The sequence below is a fragment of the Protopterus annectens genome, chromosome 3.part0 (genome assembly GCF_019279795.1).
Source record: "Protopterus annectens isolate FY-2018-M chromosome 3.part0, PAN1.0, whole genome shotgun sequence".
Classification (NCBI taxonomy): domain Eukaryota; kingdom Metazoa; phylum Chordata; order Ceratodontiformes; family Protopteridae; genus Protopterus; species Protopterus annectens.
In genome coordinates, this window is record NC_056731.1 from 1,083,925,627 (window position 1) to 1,083,945,794 (window position 20,168).

Genomic DNA, 20,168 nt, shown 5'->3' on the forward strand with positions numbered 1-20,168 from the left:
TAAAGTTGTTTCTGGTTTCAGCTTTCTGTTACCTAAGAAGTTTACTTGTGAGTGTTTCTGCCATTTCACACTGAGCTAATCGGAGGAGGGGCACTGAGCAAACTGAAATCTGTGATATATAACATTAAGTATCCTTTTTTTTGCTTATTTGTATGAGTTATTTATATCTCTTTTCTTGTCTGCTGCATACTTTTCTAGTTAGTTTCCCTGTGTGAAAGGTATTAACTGGATATTGTGTACATTTATTAAGCATCTGTTTGGGTTTTTTGTTCTGATTTCCTACCAAGGAGTGCATCATATTGTTTCCCACCCTATCTTCCTATTGATATCATGTTCTAATACTTGGTGGCTTTGCAGTTGCCCACCCCTACTGTAAATTTGATCTGTGACACTCTTCCCCAGTCTAGTGTCATTACCACATTCTAACTAATCCAGGGAGAACATTTGGGAAGGCCAACCCACTTAGATTCAGCTCCTCCTTTCCCCTTTCCACTTTACAAAAAAAAAATGTCTAAGCTTGTTTCCTGCCTTCCCTGTAAGTCGTGCAGTCCAGATTACAGATTTGTTGTATCCAGGACTGTTTGTAAGTTTCTGAGCCCCCAAGCCTTTCTGTGTTGGAGGGAAGCCTTCTAGCTCAATTTTGTTTCTGAGAACAAGCCACTTTTTTAGTTTCAGCATACAAATCTGTTTCTTTGAGCTCAGCACTTGTTCAGACCTCATTGTAAGCACTAAATAAGTTACAAATTACTACAGCACTCAACCTTCCTCACTTGTCCAGAGGAAAACAGTTTTTAGTACTTAATAAATAAGGACCTATCCAGGCATGTCTAAGGGTCAGCTTCCAGTGTTTTCTCCTGTTTACCCAATGAATCTGGGAATCTTGGGGCAATGCAGCAATTGCCTCATGTACACAGACAACCCTCTTCTCCTACCACCCAACACTACAACCTGTGTGAGATGCACTTATATAGCCATACTGGAAGCAAAGCTCTCCTCACCCAAGACTGGACTAGACAGTCAAGAGGAGAAGGTAAACACTTGCACCACACCACACTCATCACATATTCCCTCAAAACCTACACCAGTAAAACACACACATAGAAACACAAAACACAAGCCTACATTTGCGAAGGCTCTCAATAAAAATCTACCCAACCAACAGGGACATCCAAAGCAGAAATGCAAGCAACCTCCACACCCCAACACAACCCAAATGACACATAGCCCACAAACTCAGTGTGCCACTCAACCACAGCCCATAAGGCATAACAACGTACCCAACACTCTAGTCATAGGTGACTCTATAGTCAGGCACACTGATGCTCCCCTAACCAGGCTAAACAAGGAGAAAGTTACTGTCAGCTGCCTGTCGAGTGCCAGGATCCGCCAAATAATGCATGCACTCAGGTCACTTCACAACAAATACAGATATGACTCTGTCATTGTCCATGTTGGTGTGAATGACCTGAGACAACCTCCCTGGACTACATGAAAAGAGACATGGAAGAGCTGTCTGATCTTGTAGCCCAGGCAGGTATGACCCTAGCCCTGAGTTGCATCCTGCGATCACCCATAATGATACCACAGTACAAGGACAAAATGATTGACTTCAACAATTGGCTAAGCTTCTGGTGTCATTCTAAGGTGATCCAGTATCTGTCTGCCTGGGATGACATGATCGACAAACCACAATGCTTTGCCAGAGATGGCCTGCACCTGTCGCCCTTGGGATTCCGGATACTGGCTAAGGCTCTTGCCAACCCTATAGTGCCTTTTTTAGGCAAGGTTTAAATGACAAATTCACCACCATAACAGGTACAAGCAAGCAAAATCTGAACGTAATGCTACTCAATGCTAGAAGTCTAAACCACAAAATGCACTTACTTGAGGCACTCCTTAAAATGGAGAACATCGATATCTGTGCAGTGACAGAGACCTGGTTCAAGGCACCAGAAATGCACCCCTGCATTACCAGACTATAATTCATATCACACCTGTTAGCCACCTAACCTGGACTGAAACCTTAAAGGCAGAGGCGTGTCCATATTCTTTAAGGATATCCACACCTCAAGGCTAGTTGCTCAGCATAATGCATCCAAGATTATCCAAGTGCAACTAACTCTGGGCAAGACCGCAATGCAAATTGTAGCTTGCTACAGATCCCCCACCATGCCCCAGGATTCCCACTCCTCATTTCTTGATACACTGGAAAATATTAGGGTACACCCTAACACCCTAATAATGGGTGATTTTGACTACCCCACCATTAACTGAGGAAACTACTCATCTACCAACTTTTGTGCTCAACGTTTTCTGGAATTCATAAATTCCAGTGCCTCGGATCAACTTATCCACACCCCCCCGCCAGAGGCAGCAATACCCTAGACCTGGCCATTGTCAACATGGACAACCAGTGTTCCCACCAGAGGTCAATTCCTCATTGGTCAGATATGACCACAAACAAATCACCCTAGACATCCACTTCCCACCCCAACCGCCATTAGGGAAACCACTGTAAAAAAATTCTCCAAAGCCAACTTCACGCTTCTTAAGACAGAAGTGGCAAACTTCATGACACCCATGCTGATGGACAATAGAGGTACGACTGCTGAATCCTACAGAAATGCCCTTTATAAGCACTTACACGAGTGCATGGCTCATGAAATCCCTAACAGAACCAAGACACTATCCTCGAAAAAATAGAAGCCAATCTGGTGGTCCCCTGCCATAAACAAACTCTACAACAGAAGAAAGGAACTGTTGCAAAAAGGAGTCAAATCCCATGATTGGAGGAACTCCCTGGTCAGCCTCAGTAAGAAGCTGAGATCCCTCATAAAATCCACCAAAGCTGTTATGAAAACAAAATTGCCATTGATTTTAAAGACAACATCCTGGCAGATAAGATCAGTGCTAACTTTACGCCCCTCTCATCCCCTAAAGGGCCCATCTCTATACCGGAAGACTGCAGAGTTCCTGTGATCATGGCTGCACAGGTAAATAAATACACTCCAAAGCCAAGAACACAGCATCCATGGGACCTGACAACATCCCACGCTGTGTTCTACATGAACTGCAGAATGAACTGGCACCCCACCTAAGTACCATGTTCAATAATAGCCTCACCTCAGGCTTTGTGCCCACTGAATGGTGCACAGCAATGGTTATCCCGCTCTACAAAGGGGGAGCCACCACGGACCCCGCGAACTACCACCCCATTAACCTGATGAGCCTGGTCTGCAAGGCTATGGAACGTATCATCATGGAACTTATAAACAATGAAATTGGTAATCTCCAGACTCTGGACCCTACCAAGTTCAGGTTTGTAAAAGGCAGATCATTTCTCCTAAACCCAATAGACTTATTTGAAGCAGTCACCAAAGCCATAGATGAGGCTAAGTTGGTTCACACAGCTTATCTAGATCTTGCCAATGTTTTTGACATCATCCCCCACTCTGGAATTATAGATAAACTCACTAAACTAGGTATAAATCCCTATGCCACAAGATGGGTTTCCAACTGGCTCCACAGACAGAACCCACACTGTGAAAGTAGCAGACTCCAAAACCAACTTTAGAACAGTGACAAGTGGAGTACCACAGGGTTCAGTCCTGGGTCCTCTCCTGTTTTATATCTACTTCTCTGAAGTACAGGCTAACACAGAAGGTCCTTCACAAATGAAGTTTGTAGATGACTGCAAACTAGGAGCCATAATCAAAACTCTTAACGATGTGGACATCCTACAAAAGGGCCTCACTGAGACAGATGCCTGGTGTCAAAGCCATGGCCTCAAGCTCTATGCCAAAAAGTACATTGTCATCCCTTTTGGTAAAAACTCTGTACCCATGAACTACCACATAGGCGGTAGTCTACTTAACACCAAAAGTGTGATAAGAGACCTTGGGACACAGGTGGACAGTAGTCTCTCCTTTGATAATCACATCACCACAGTAGTCAGGAAATCCTTCTACTTGGCACACATCATCACAAAATGTTTATCATCCAGGAAAAAAGAGGTCATTGTTCCCCTCTACTCTTCATTCATTAGACCCATTATAGAGTACAATGCCCCTTTTGGTTTGTACCTCACAAGACATCTACAACAACTGGAAAAGCCACAGAAATACCTCACAAAAAGGATTACTTGCCACAGACAGATGCCCTATGCAGACCATCTCAAAAAACTACAGCTTTACTCCATCACATATCGCCTACTCAGACGTGATCTGTGCCAAACATACAAAGCTATGTCAAACCCAGAGCTGTTGAACATGTTCCACTTAAAGAAATCCCAATCGCTTCGAGCTGCACACTCTAGGGACCTAAACCTTTTCACCATAATAAACAGAACATGCTGGAGGGATAGATTCCTGTCCCAGAGACTTCCCATACTCTGGAGCAAACTACCTATCTATATCAAACAAAGCACCTTATTAGCACTCTTCAAGAAAAATCTTGATGATTAGATGGGAAATAGGAAATTCTACCTGGGGATCACTTCTGTGGCTCTGCTTGACAGAGTCATAGGAAAATAATTTTCTTGGGTGGCGAAAGCCAGGGTACCATTTGGCTAGGCTTATATAGGCCCTAGGGCCAATAGCCTAATACCTACCTATGAACCTAAGTCAAAAGAAGCAGGCAGAAATTAGGAGAATTTAGAGAAGGGAGATACTCTACTAGATAGACTTAAAATAAGTTTACATGCAGCCCAATTTAAACACTACGGTAGGGGAAGAGGAAAAAGGTAAGAATAACTTGGAAGTCAGGGGAGGGATACAGTGCATCTGTCAGTACCGATGCAGATCTCAACCAAAAGGCACTACAAATACCCATTTGCTAAACAAAGCAATAACTAGTGCTACTGAAAGGATTACAAGAAAAAATTCAGTGGAGTCTAGTTGAAAATAGCTACTGTAAGCACCTGGATAGAAGCAGAGAGGCTGTGGAGGTGATCAACTAACAGCCCAAAAGTTTTCTGAAGTTAATATTTTTTTTTTATTTTGGAGTGCCCGTGCTCTCAAGCATGGGGAGAGGAACAGACCAGACCCATAATGTAGTCGTGATGTACAGACACTAAAGGAAAATCGATAAGGAAGAAATTGTAGTAAAGGAGTTAGTCAACCTTAGTTAAACAAACTTAATATCAATGTATTTCAGGTTGCATAGCAAACACTAGGCAGCAGAATTACTTAACAATGACATTCTAATAGTTCAATTATACCTCAGCTACAATCAGTAGACAGATTGCTGATAAACACAGAAAACTAATAATTCCAGTTTCAACAAAAACAGCAAAAGTATATAAATTGACTGCAGAATAAAAACAGAAACACTAACTGTAAAATCACATGCAGCCAAGTAACTTGGTTCATGCATATATAGCCCTGGTCTTAACAGTAACAGAAAACAAAAGCAATATATATGCATGTCACAGCAATATGTGAAGGTTATGCTCAATGTTTGGTTTTTGCCATATTTTTTCATGTAGATTTAACCAAATGTCTTTCTGTGTGGTGTTGTGAGGTATGTCGGTGCCCATAACACAGGTAGACTGCTGCAAAGGATGTATGCCCGTACATATATTCATGCACACACACACACACACACACACACACACACACACACACACACACACACACACACACACACACACACACACACACACACACACACTCAATGTTTGGTTTTTGCCCCATTTTTTCATGTAGATTTAACCAAATGTCTTTCTGTGTGGTGTATGTTGGTGCCCATAACACAGGTAAACTGCTGCAAGGGATGTATGCACCAACATATATTCACACACACACACACACACACACACACACACACACACACACACACACACACACACACACAAACACACACACACACACACACACACACACGCACACACACTCATGACCTGTCCTTGCTGATAGCAGAACATGAACCTGCCTAGCTGTACAAACGATACTGCTGTATACATAACACAAACACCACAGAGCTACTATAGTGTTGCAGTGTCTGCCACTACTATTCAAGTGGACAGCAATTGCAAGGGCTGTTAAGATTGCTAGTGGTGGGTTCACAGGCCCTTAACATGGTATAGCCATCTGAAACACAGATACACAGCTGCATGGGGCTTGCATTGAAACACAAATGCACACAATGTTGACACTTTTCCTATTATATGACCTACCTCTGTAGTTAAGTACAGTGCAGACTGATATGACTATTGCATGCACCACAAATCCTTTGTGTCAGAAAATGTGTGACTGTGCTTGTAATCTCGATGCCATCAAGTGTCTCTTTAAAGAAATGCCATGAGGAGGGGGTCAACAGGCCTTAGAATGGTATAATTAACAAAAACAACAGCAGAAGTGTTTCACACACAAACACACACACTATTAGAGTAGGCTGCATTGAGATTAAAGCATCTACTTATCTACAGATACGTACTATAGTACTACCTATTTATCACATGCACCACAATGCTTATGGACCGATAAGTGTACTGAGTGGAACAGGCCTCAAAATGGTATAACCAACACACACAGGATATGGTTCTCACCCACACACATGCAGTATCACAGTTATCAGTATTGAGATTAGAACCCATACCTATCTAGTTATTTGTACTGCAGTGTTACAAAGTTATTGCATGTGCTATGGAGCTTATAGGGTTGAAGAGTGTCCAAAGGTACATCTAAGGTGAATGACAACAGTTCTTCTAAAGTAGGGTGAAAGGAGGTGTACTGGTTGGAACAGGCCTTAAAATTGTATAATTAACACACCCAGTACCACCGTTGTCAGCACTGAGATTAGAACCCCTAACTATCTAGTTATTTGTACTACAGTGTTACACAATGATTGCATGCACCACAGAGATTATAGGTCTGAGTATTGTCCATAGGTACATCTAAGGTGAATGACATCAGCAAATTTTGTAATGTAGGGCAATGGGAAGTGTACTGAGTGGGAAAGGCCTCATAATACTTAACATACAAATACACACACACACACACACACACACACACACACACACACACACACACACACACACACACACACACACACACACACACACACACACACACACACACGCAAGCACACACACACACACACACACACACACACACACACACACACACACACACACACACACACACACACAACCACATACAAAGGTGGGTGATGTGATATTACAATCCCTACCTCAGTATTATTACATAATGGAGCTAACCTTCATTTTGGCACATGCGACTGGTTACAACTGGTATGCAATTGTCCACAGCAGGACATCGCTCTATGACTTTCAGGGTATCCCTGTCTATGACTCGCTCTCTGTGTGTGCCTCAGTATCTCTCTGTCTCTCTCTCTCTCTCTCTCTATCACTCTGTCTGTCTCTCTCTTCTCCATGTCTATGTGTATGCATGCTTGAAATATTTATAATTATATTATAATTATATTATAATTAACAACAGAGGCCATGACTCAACTCCCTACTCACCCTCCTTGTTAGAACTCGAACGCTATGTAATTATCAAACCTACCAATATTAGGCCAAATGATAAACATTACTACAAACCTCTACTCAAAGCCCTCAAATTCATTACCACTCTGAATCACAGACTAGCCACAGATGGTGATATCCACCCCAACCCTGGCCCTTCCCCTCCACTCAATTCTAATTCCACCCTATCCTCCCCTCCACTTCTCAATCTAAACTCTAGACCCTTTAACTCTCTTCTGACCTGTCATCTAAACATCAGAAGTGTAAACAATAAGATTCACAACCTACGTGCTCTTTTAGCTACTTGTTCCCCAGACCTACTATGTCTCACAGAAACCTGGCTTAAACCAAGTACGAAAGACACACAGATAATCCCACCAGGGTATGATATACTAAGAGCAGACCGAATAACTCGTAAAGGTGGTGGTGTAGCCATACTCTACAAAAATACATTACAAATCTCCCTTGCCTCTCCACAACCCCTCCTAACAAACAATGCTGAAATTCTACTTGTAAAACTTCAACCAAACAAACATAAAAGCATAAATATAGCATGTATTTACATCACCCCAGGCAACAATAATAACAAAACCTTAGAGGACTTTCTCCACTGGCTAACTCAAACTCACCCCCAGGAATCCATAATGTTAGGTGACTTCAACGTCGATTGGAATTCCTTCTCATCTAGCTCCCCATCTAGCAGCATAAATCTACATGGCTTTTCTCAGCTCATATCCACTCCTACCAGACTAGGTAAACCCCAAAACAAAGACAGCATCCTGGACTGGATCCTTACTAATAAAGATCCTGACCAGTACTCAGCAGGTACTCACCCAGAGGACATGAGTGATCACTTACTCACCTATGTTATCAAATTCAAGAAAATCACCCCTTATTACAACCATAAAAAAAATCAGGAACAATAATAAATTCAACGCTCCATTTTTCAAACTGAACTTAAAGCCCACAACTGGACAATACTCAAGACTCTTCCTCTTGAAGAGGCAGTTATCTACTTCAACACCACCTTCCTCAAGATTCTAGATTCCCATGCTCCAATACAGTCCATTAGAACTAAAACCAAAACCGCACCATGGCTCTCTAAGGAAACAAAATCCAAAATCCTATCTAGAAACAAGATGTGGGTCACATGGCATACCTCTAAAGACCCACACTCCCACCAAACCTTCCGGCAACTTAGAAGTGAAACTAAAAGAATGATCTTAAATGATAAAAAACTTCTTCCTCCACCTCCAACACAAACACCTTAATAATCCGCAAAAATTCTGGGCAGGCTTAAACAAGCTCCTGCACCCAGGCCAGGCAACCACCCCCACTCCAACAACTTGCAAACAACAGTGCCCTGTAAACATTGCTAACACATTCAATAGTTTCTTCACAGAAACTATACAATCCCTGGCCACACAATTCAAACAAACAACCAGCCCACTCCACTACCCATGCCAGCAGAATACTATAACTACATCAGATCATCTATTTACCTTTGATACAGTACCCATATCCTCTATAACATCTCTTCTTAAAAAACTAAAACCCACTAAGCTAGCAGCTGACCTTCTCCCAGCTGAGTTTCTGCAAAAAGCAGCTGAGGCCATTTCCTATCCCGTCTCCATAATCATAAACCGTACCTTGTCAGAAGCCTTCATCCCCTCCATATGGAAAATGTCCCACATTATTCCTCTCCATAAAGGTGGTAGCTCACTAGAGCTAACCAACTACAGACCTATAGCTATACTCTCACCCCTGGCCAAAATTATGGAAAAGTGTGTCCACAAACAACTGATGGAACACCTCACCAAAAATAAAATTCTAGCCAACTCTCAACATGGCTTCAGGCCAAATCACAGTACCACATCAGCCCTACTATCCTTTTCAAATTCCATCAATAACTTCAGAAACAATAATAAACTATCATCTGCTCTTTTCTTAGACCTCTCCAAGGCCTTTGATATGGTGAACCACATTCAACTCTTCCATACATTAAAAAAACTATCACTCAGCAATTCCACGCTGAAATGGTTCCAATCCTACCTGTCCAATAGGCAACAGGCTGTTCTATGGCAGGACAAATTATCCACATGCCTACCTGTTACACTTGGAGTTCCCCAAGGATCTATACTTGGCCCTCTTCTCTTCACCATCTTTGTTAATGACCTGCCCACAATCACCCCCCATGCCACATGCATTCAATATGCAGATGATTCGACCATCATCAGCACTGCCTCCAACCTGGCAGACCTCACTGCTTCAACCCAAGACACCTTCAACCTAATAGAAAAATGGTTCTCAAGTCGTCAACTAGTTCTCAACCCCAACAAAACAAAACTACTTACTTTCTCACCCACTAACAAGACTCTTCCCCCCACCTTCTCTATTACATCCTCCAATGGAATCACTATATCACCAGAAGCTCACACAAAGATATTAGGTGTTACCATTGATAACTCCCTTAAATTTGACACCCATTTCAATCTAACCATCAAAACCATCAATAAAAAGCTTGGCTCTCTATAAAGTAAAACACTTTCTCACTCCTCACGCTAAAATTACAATTGCCAGCACACACCTACTATCAACTCTTTTCTATGCCTCCCCCCTTTTTACAAACCTAAACAAGACAACCCTTAAACTTGCTTCTTGTTACAATCACATAGCTAGATTTGCCACAAATTCCACCTTTAGAATGCACCACTGCACTAACTTGAAGCAACTAGGGTGGTTAGAGTTTTCCAGCCAACTCCATTTTAACCTACTCAAAATGGCTCACAAGATACTGTATCACCCAGAGAAAACACCAGCTCTGAAAAACATCATTCACCCATATATTAACCTGCAATCTTTACGCTCCTCCAATAAGATCTTAGCTCAAACTACCAAAGCCAATAATTCTGCTGGGGATTCTCTTTTTTCAAACTTTGTAGGTAAAATGTGGAACTCCCTACCGACCATGCTTACCTCAGAACCTTCACTCCTACAATTCAAAAAAAAAGCTTAAACCCTATCTCAATACTCTCTGCCAATGTCCCTGTTCCAAACCTGATTAACCACTATCATTTACCCTTCTCTTACCTCACTATCCTTAACCGCTTTTTAACAAGGCGCCTCACCTTTGTAACTGGCCTATATTTTTTTTTTATATGCTGCTGTTATTTTTTTCCCAAGATGTAATGTATCTTTATATTGTATTTAGAACTCAACTATCTTCCTTTTTTTGCATTAACAATGTTCATATGTCTGTTATGTACCTGGAGCTTTTCTCCCCGGGCCTCCGCTGAAAATAGACATGTATCCAGTCGGACTCTCCCGGTTAACAAATGTAAAATAAATAAAATAAAAAATAAATATGTTGCATATATATATATATATATATATATATATATATATATATATATATATATTATATATATAGATATGTGTGTGTATCACATGCAACAGATGCAGATTTATCACATATGGGCCACCTACAGCTAGCTGAGGGTAATCCTGTCTGATGGGTTTGGGTAGAGACAGTTAAGGTGTACATAGCTGTCTGTATGCAGACATATATGCACAATACAGTTATATAGTCCAATGTGGGTTTAGACATGGGCTGAAATTCTGTAAGTGTAGAAGCATGCCCAATATGACCTTCTATAGTGAGAGTGGGACTCCATTCCAGAGATAGTTTGTACTCCAGTCTAGGGTTTTGTGTGCTACATCCATACCTCTCAAACTGTTAGCGCAAGAAATCTGGAGATAGCCTGCCAAAATTGGGGGACAATGATCCAAATATAGGGAGATACTGTAAATATTGCTTTTATAAATGTAGAAGGTTGCTAGAGTAACAGGGTTTGTTTTAGCAGACATTTTCTGACATATATGACGTCTGACACTGAAATGTATTGTGTCATTACTTACTGACAGAAATCCTCAGATCATCACAGTGATTTACCTGGGAAATACAAACTGTATAATGCACAGACTAAAATTATGACAAGCCCCATTGATATTACAGACCAGGCTGATTATGCACCTACAGGTTGATTGAGTGGGCTTTGACTTCCAGCTGTGCAACACTCCCATCAAGGCAGGGTCTGGATTGCTTTATATGCCAGACAGAGGTCACCTCTGAGGAGTCTGTATGGAACTGAGTAGAGGGACAGTGCTGTTAGGCTATCTGTGTAGGGTAGGTTTTTGAGGTTCTGGATTCTCCTGGTGAGGAACCTCTGTGGTCTCTCTAGCTGCTACATGTGCTTTGTGAGGTACATGCCGAAGGGAAAGTTGTACAAAATAATTGGCCTTATAAGGTTAGAATACATGGATCTTATGACCACTTTGTCCCTGGATGAGATACCCTTACTTTTGAGTTGGCCCATCTATATAGCTTTCTGTACAACAGAAGCTACACTGTGCTCAGAATTCAGGTTACTATCAACCTGAGTGGCCAAATGCCTCAAAACTGATTGTATATGTAGGACATTGTTGTTAATGTGATAATATGTAGGGACGTCAGTCCCTATGAAGGGGATGATGATGCATTTTCAGACTTTCAGCTTGAGGAGATGTTTCTGACAGCAGTCATTTGTTTTAATGAGACCCTGTTGTAAGACATCCACATCACTTTGGGTATTGATGACTGTTCCCAGCTTGCAGTCAACTGCCAACTTGGTCAGCCATAGGCCAGTGTTTTTGGCCTGCACCTCAGGGAAGTATATCCCATATACCAGAGGCGCCAAGACCAATCCCTGAGGTATGCCAGTCATTACAGGTGTACTGCTTGAGTTAGACACCCTTATTATGATTATGTGGGTTCTATCAATGAGCCAGTTTGCTACCCATCTGGTAATATATAGATTGATCCGAGTTGACAGAGTTCATGACTATGGCCAGGTGGGGAATAGTGTGTAAGGCTTTGGCCAAGTCAATGTGGCCAGTGTGCACCATCTTTCCCTCATCCATGCCTTTGCTGGCTGTCTCAGGAAAGTCAACCAGATTTCACTGACATACCTCCCCTTGAGAAAGGCAGACTGTGTGGAGTTGAATATTTGGAGTTTGATAATGTCCCTGTTAACAAGGTCCATGACAATCCATTGCATGGCCGTGCAGATCAGGCTAGTTAGTCTGATGGGTCTTTAATTTCCTGGATTGGTGAACACTCCACCTTTGTGTAATGGGATGACAGTGGCTGTCTGCCACTCGGCTGTGACAAAGGCAGTACTCAGGCTTTGGTTGAGTAGGGTGCATAATGGTGCTGCCAGTTCATGCCGGAGTTCATGTAGGTTGCAGCCTGGAATGTATTCAAGTTTCATGGAGGCTGTCTTCTTGGCTTTGAGAAGGCAGTGATGCCCTGTTCCTTAGTAATAAGGTTTGGGTTGTCAGGTACTGGGGATGTCCTGCTTTACTGATGGGGGGCAGGGGGAAGACAGTTCCATTGAATCTGTCAGCCAGTAGATTGGCTTTATCTACAGAATTTGTGTATGCGGTGTGCTTGACCACCAGTTCTGTGCAGATCTAGGAGCTTCCTTTGGGAATGTAGACATATGTGAGGAAGGCCTTATGATTGTCTGTCTTAGGTGTGGGCAATTTGGACTCAGAGCTGCCTTTAGAGGGTTTCACTGGTGCTCTTATTTGTTTGTTCTGGCTAAGGGGTGATTACTTCTAATTGTGCACCTGCTCCTTCTCGGTCCTGGACAGTAACGTTATCCTTTTGTTATATAGTTACTTTATTGCAGATGTTTCAGGCAGGTTTATTCTCCCTTGCAGATGATGATGCTGTCCTGTCTTGCATTCCTGATTCCATACATCTCTCTATATATGCTGGTATAGTACTTTTGTGTACATTTGGACATTGGTGCCTGTGCCTCCAGTGGGTTAGGGGGCTGTTCAGGTGTTTATATCATCCCTCTTGTGGCTGTGATCAGCTTGGGAGACATTTTCATTTTACCATGGCTAGAGGGGGGTCGGGAGTGATAGTGATGTTGAACGTGACCACTTTTTTGTCGGATCTTGCCAGAGAGGAAGATACCATAGGGGTGCTGCAGGGGTTAATCATGTTGGTTACTGCCAAGTCCGACATGTGTATCACATCTTGTGGGGGTATCAAATAGCTGTCCTAAGGCTTTAGATGGAGGAATCTCTTTGCATGTCTGTTTTGGCATGGTTGTTTTTCCAACCAATGGTTGGGTAATATAAGTCAGCTAGGATCAAGGTAAAGGGTTGAATCTTGATAGCTTTGTAGAGGGCCAGATATGTTGGGTTGGTATCCTGAATCAGATATGTTGACCTGTAGCTACCTATAATATGCTTAGGGGACTTGTCAATGATTAACTACACTTGGAATATCTTGTGTGTGTGTAAGACTGTTTGACCAGCCTGGAGGTGTGTGTCTGTATAATATATATTTATACTACACCTCCTTTGGCTTTGCTGCCCACATTTTGGTGTCTGACTTTGTAATAGGATGAGAGATAAGATAAGGATGAGTTGCTCTCTGCAGCTGTGGACCAGGTTTCTGTGAGTGCACACGTCACCATCTTCCAGGGTTACAAATGCTTGCAATGAGTGCATATTGCTGTTTAGACTCCTAGCATTTAGAAGCATGGCCTTTAATTTGCATTTTTCTGAATGTTTTGTGTTGGTAGTATGGACCCCATGACATTCCCTAAAAAGGTACTATGAGTGAGGCAAGGGCCTTTGACAGAGGCCAGAAGACCAAGTGAGACAGATGCAGGCCATCTCTAACAAAGCAGTGTGGTCTGTTTATCATATGTTCCCAGTCTGCCAGGCAGTGGATCCCCCTGGGATGACACCAGTAAGTAAGCCAATTGTTATTGACAATGATTTTCTGTTTGTACTGAGCCGTCATTCTGGGTGACACTAGAATGCTGCTTAAGGCTAGGGACATTCCTGCATGGGACACATATTCAGCAAGTTGAATCATGTCTGTCTTCCTATAGTCCAGGAAGGTACATCTGACATTGTACACACCGCCATGGACTAGGACAGAGTCATAACATTACTTGTTGTGGAGTGACTTCAGTGCATGTGTGATATGGTGGATTCTGGCACCTGATAAACAAGTACGCATGACTTTCTCCTTATCTAGCCTGGTGAGAGACACATCTGTGTGTCCCACAGTGGAGTCTCCTATGAGTAATATGTTGGGTTTATGGTAAGGCCTTAGTGGTTGTGAGACACTGGTGTGTGGACTATGCATGGTCTGTGGTGTGTAGGTTTGTGGAGTTCTCATGTGTTTTTACCTATGAGGTGTCATTTTTTATATGTTTTTGTTTTGTTGAGGACCTCCACTTATGTGGGTGTGTGTTGTATACTTGTGGGTGATGTTTACTGACTCCATAAACTGCATGGCACATATGTTACTGCACAATTTGTTCTGGTGTTCGCATTCTCCATTTGTCTGGCCAGTGGTTCCCCTTATGTGTGTCTCATTGTCCTACTGTAGTCCAGTCACAGGCTTTGCCACAGTGGCTGCTGTTCTGTATTTGTATTTCTAGTGTGAGCGGGCTAGACACAATAACATCACATACAAGGTTATGAACTTCACACCTTTGTGTGTACCTATTTAGCAGGTTGTCTATCATTGCACCACTACATCTGCTGTGGTCCTCAGAATGTTTGTACTGCTATGTTATTATGAGGCTACATGTTGACCCTAGCTGTCAAACTGTCACAGACTGACATCTGGACAGGCCCGTATATGACAGTCAGACACAGGCACACACATGGGGGCAAGGTGTTAATAATGCTCTGCCAAACACAGACAGTTGGGAGACCGGTTTGGTATTTGCTTGCTTTTTCTTGTGGGTATAACATCTGCTTCCCCACTGTCTTGACATTGATGTTTTGACATGAGCCTTTCTTGTTTTGCAAATAGTTTGGCAGGCAAATGTAATGTTAGGACAAGCAGAACATATATATGAGGCATACTTGTGGTCCTTCTGTGACAGCCTGTCATTTCAGGGGTTTGGATGGTGGCCAATGACTTGTTGTCAGTGCTGAGACAGTAAGGTGGCAGACATTTATAACCTGGAAGTACACTGACTTTAAGGTACCTGCTGTCCTACTAGGCACTGTGTAGGTTACTCTGAGCTGTGTACTGTCCATATGTGTGGCCCCCTATCTCTGACTTGTCCAGCTTTCCTGCAGTAACATATATCGACTTCTGGATGGTGTGTACAACTCCTACAGTAAGTGTAGCTGACATGCAAAATAGTTGGTATAGAAAGTCTTGGAATATGGAACCTGTCAACCATAGTGCTGTACCTATGCCACTAAGCCACATCAGCCAAGAGTAAGTGCTGCCCACTTCCTGACAGTATTAACCATGCATATACATAGCTCACTGACCCCTGCATATCGTGGACATGCAAAAATTATCAAGCTGATTGGGACAGCCCTGGGAATGTGTGCTCTGCTGCTATTGCCCTACAAACATAAATGTTACTGCATTTCTATGGGAACATGGGTGTGTTGGGAGGGCATACCTGTCAACTGTACGTATTTTCACAGACTGTGCAGATGCTGGCTTTACATTTTGGTTCCATTTAGCATAGTGATGTGTCTATCTTGGAGAATACTGGCGTATCACTAAAGATCAAAGGTTAGAATGTAATGGCAGACAGTTAAGTTTCAGACTTCTTACCCTTTGGAGACTTAATGCAACTGCAAGACCTGCTGTGATATCACTGTGTAATTCTGTAAGAGGAATATTTCATCATTGTCCCTATTTGTAGGCCTTTGCCATTGATTTATTTATGGTTTTCTATGACTGATTTGCTGGGAGAGGCTGAGGGATGAGTATGGGACCCCAACACTTACATCCATGCATGTGTCCTATGACCCCTCCCCCCAGTTTGTTAGTCCTCCACATACACTGCAGTGAGTTTTGTCACCTAGGAGACTACTGCACACTCTGGTGAAGCCAGTAATTGGTGGACATTTCCTGTTTTCCCACATAGCTGTCAGTTGACTGGTGCTATGCTACCAAAACATACTACTCCATTCATTTATTATTAAGAAGAGTGACTTACCTTCTGCCTGTGGCAGTTGTGAGAACGATGCTTGAGGGATGACTCTGTCAGATGCACACAGTACACTGCTTATACATGGTAAGGTATAGGTAGTGTGAGGTGTGTGGCATCCATTTTACTGCGTGTGTGAGTCAGAGAGAGGTGTCAGTCCCTGGGTCCATAGGGTGCCAATGTATATATTATGCATTGCTTCTTTGCCAAGGCCAAGACATACTGGGCATGCCTATGTCTGTCTACAGGGGAAGGCTCAGGGAGTTCCTCCTCCAAGTCCCCCTGTGCCTGTGGGGACCATGGCAATGGTGGGGGGCTGTGTGTCCCTTCCATGTGATGCTCCTGCCGCAGCTGTTTCCACAGGATCATATTGTGTAGCATGGTACATACTATGAACATGTGTGCACATGTGGCTGGAGGGTACTGCAGGGCTCCACCAGATATGGCAAGGAAGCAGAACTGTGACTTGAGCAGCCCAAATACACACTCTACAATGTTTCTAGTTTGTGTGTGTGCCTCATTACGGCGTTCTACATTGGGTATGTGTGCACTTCTGATTGGTGTTATCATCCACGATTCCAGTGTATAACCAGCATCCCCCACAAGATGGACATATGGGATGTCTCCCCTGGCAAATGCCTGTACAACTGTGAGGCATGCCAGATGTGGGGGTCGTGATAATTGCCAGGGCTGCCAGCACACACTTTCATGATAATGTCTTGGTTATTGCAAATGACCTGGCAGTTGATGGAGTGATAGCACTTGCAGTTAACATAAACTCTACCATCTTCATCGGGTGGTGCTTGCTTTGATGTGGATGTGAGTGCAATCCATGGCACCCAGTACCATTGGGTAGTATGTTACATGTTGGAAGAGATACATATTGCTGGTCCTCTCCTCAGAGGTGCAGGGGAAATAAATGTGTTCACTGGTATGTGTTAGCATGACATCCAGGAATTGGTGGAGTACCCTGGATGCAGATGCCTGTGAGACGCCCATGATGTTCCCAGTAGGTCTTTGAAAAGTACCTGTAGCTAGTATTCGTAATGCTACACATATCTTGGTTTTGCCTGGGATGAGTTCCCCTCTGTTGGCTCTGTGCCTGAATTGAGGCTGGCAGAGCTCAGTGAGTTGCTGTAGTATGCCCCTTTCCACCCTGTAGCACTCTGGTATCTCCAGCTCATGTAGTCCCAGAAAGGTTACCCTGGGTCTGAACACTCTCCTCCTCCTCAGTCTGGGTCAGTTGACAGCATCATCCTCATCACTGCCCTCAGTCTGCAGCACATAGAGATGTAGCAAAGCAGCAGCAGCCCCTATCATTTTGTCAGTTAAAATTCCCAAGAGTCTATACTCCAATGGTGCAGAGTTTCTGGGAAAAAGCAGACTGAAGGGTGTTTGCATTGTTTATTCTGGTGTGCTGCAGATGCTGCCTGTGTGATTGGCTGACTATGATACATTCCAAATGCCAGCTATATTATTGAGGAGTTTGAATGGGCCACTGTGAGTAGCAGATGCATTATTACTTATTTGTAGTTGATTGTCTTTATTCTGCTGTTTCCTGTTTTTTTTTTTTACATTTCCGCCCCTTTTAAGCCCCACTGCACACCTCGCAAACTGTTTCAGCTAGTGCAAACATTGCTGAGCAGAAAGGGCCCTCCCCTGGACATGAATACACTTATCATTTCTTGAACCAGCTAAGCACACCTAAGCAGCCCCAGACACACCCCCTTGCTTAGCTGTCCTTAGCTGAGCGCGAATAGAAGCCGCGGAGCTCCAATGTGCTTACACTGAGCATGACACACCCCCTTTTCATGTCAGCTGCTTCTTCTGCATATATCACCACATTATAGCTCCTACATGGTTAAGTACCCATGGACACAGTCTCCCATTTTGCTATTCAATAAATTTTGCTCATTTGCATACCCCTACTGGCTTATACCCTAGTTACATCACTACCCTGTAGTCTATGTCCTTAGCAACCACTGTAATCTGTCATTATCATGAGTCTGTATGCTGCCCAGTATAATGGCAAAATTAATGTTTCACATTTAATTGCCTTTTTACTATTTTTTTTTATTTTCTGCATGACTGTATTTGCACACTGCTGCGCTCCTCTTAAATGGCCGAAATCTGCTAAAAAATAAAACCTTTGATTTTTACAATTTTTCAACACTATAGCATACCAATGGTCATAGTTTTGGCCATTGGCATGCCTAATGAACATAATACATGCTTTACTAAGTTGTCATGCCCTCATTCTTATTTTTGTAGTAATGTATGCAATTACTAACCGTATACATTTCCACTGCGGACACGGCTCCAACACGGATGCCTGTCTGATTCCTGGATCGCAAATTCACCTAATTTGCATGGTTTTTACCAACAAATGAGGTGATTTGCATTATTCTGTCGGGTCCATGCTGGAATAGTGCTGTGAGACTCGTGAAAGCCCCCAGACTTGCTTACTGGATTGCACAAGCTCCGAACTCCATGTTCAAGACATGCCACTATGCCTACATGGTGTGTAAGCTTTATTGAATCCCAGGGCATGTGTCATGTAACAGCAGTTAGAAAATGTTGCCATGGTCATCTCAGTCAATCTGTCTGTCACTGCTGAACAAAGCATCATGATATCCTCAGCTGATCATCATCTCAGATCCCCATAATAGATATCAGAGTGCATATCTCAAACAATATCATTCCTTAAAATTAAAAGAGTCATACAATCCATAGCTATTTATGTAGATAAGTTTTATATGTTTGTCTGTTTATGTATTAAATTAGCCTATTAATTAATATTGTGGCTTTTTAACTATCTTTTGCCTGGTGGTTAAGGCATTTTGTTCTTGTATTATTGAACATAGTTTGCCCTTTTCATTTAATGCAGCTTTAATATTTTGCTAGCTCTAAGATCTCCCATGCAAAAAGCAAATTAGTGTGCACACACCTAATTTTCACCAGAGAAAAAAGTTGAATGTAAATGTGCATGAATAAATGACCACGCCTCCAAAATGTTCCATATTAAAACACTTATACATATTGCTGCAACACTGATTAAATAAAAAAGTAAGATAGTCATGTGTATTTATGCTTAACTGTATCGCAATTACATGTGTTACTTAAACTTTCAATGTAAATATTTCTAATGTGTCAGAGAAGAGAATTCAGAAATGTATATATGATGCAAGAGTCAACAGCTGCTTGTGAGTAGCTATGAGTACTAGTTATTGTAATGCTTTATTATATCAGATTCCATTTCAGAGAAGGCTGCAAATAATTCTGAAATATGATATACCATAACATCCATTAGATGATTGTCAAATTCACTTATTTACACAAGATGAATGTATAAGTGCCATTTGTAAAACACACACACACACACACACACACACACACACACACACACACACACACACACACACACACACCCATGCACGCACACGCACACACACACACACACACACACACACACACCCACACCTGCACGCACGCGCACACACACACACACACACACACACACACACACACACACACACACACACACACACACACACACACACACACCTGCACGCACACACACACACACACACACACACACACACACACACACACACAAACACACTCACACATACACCCAT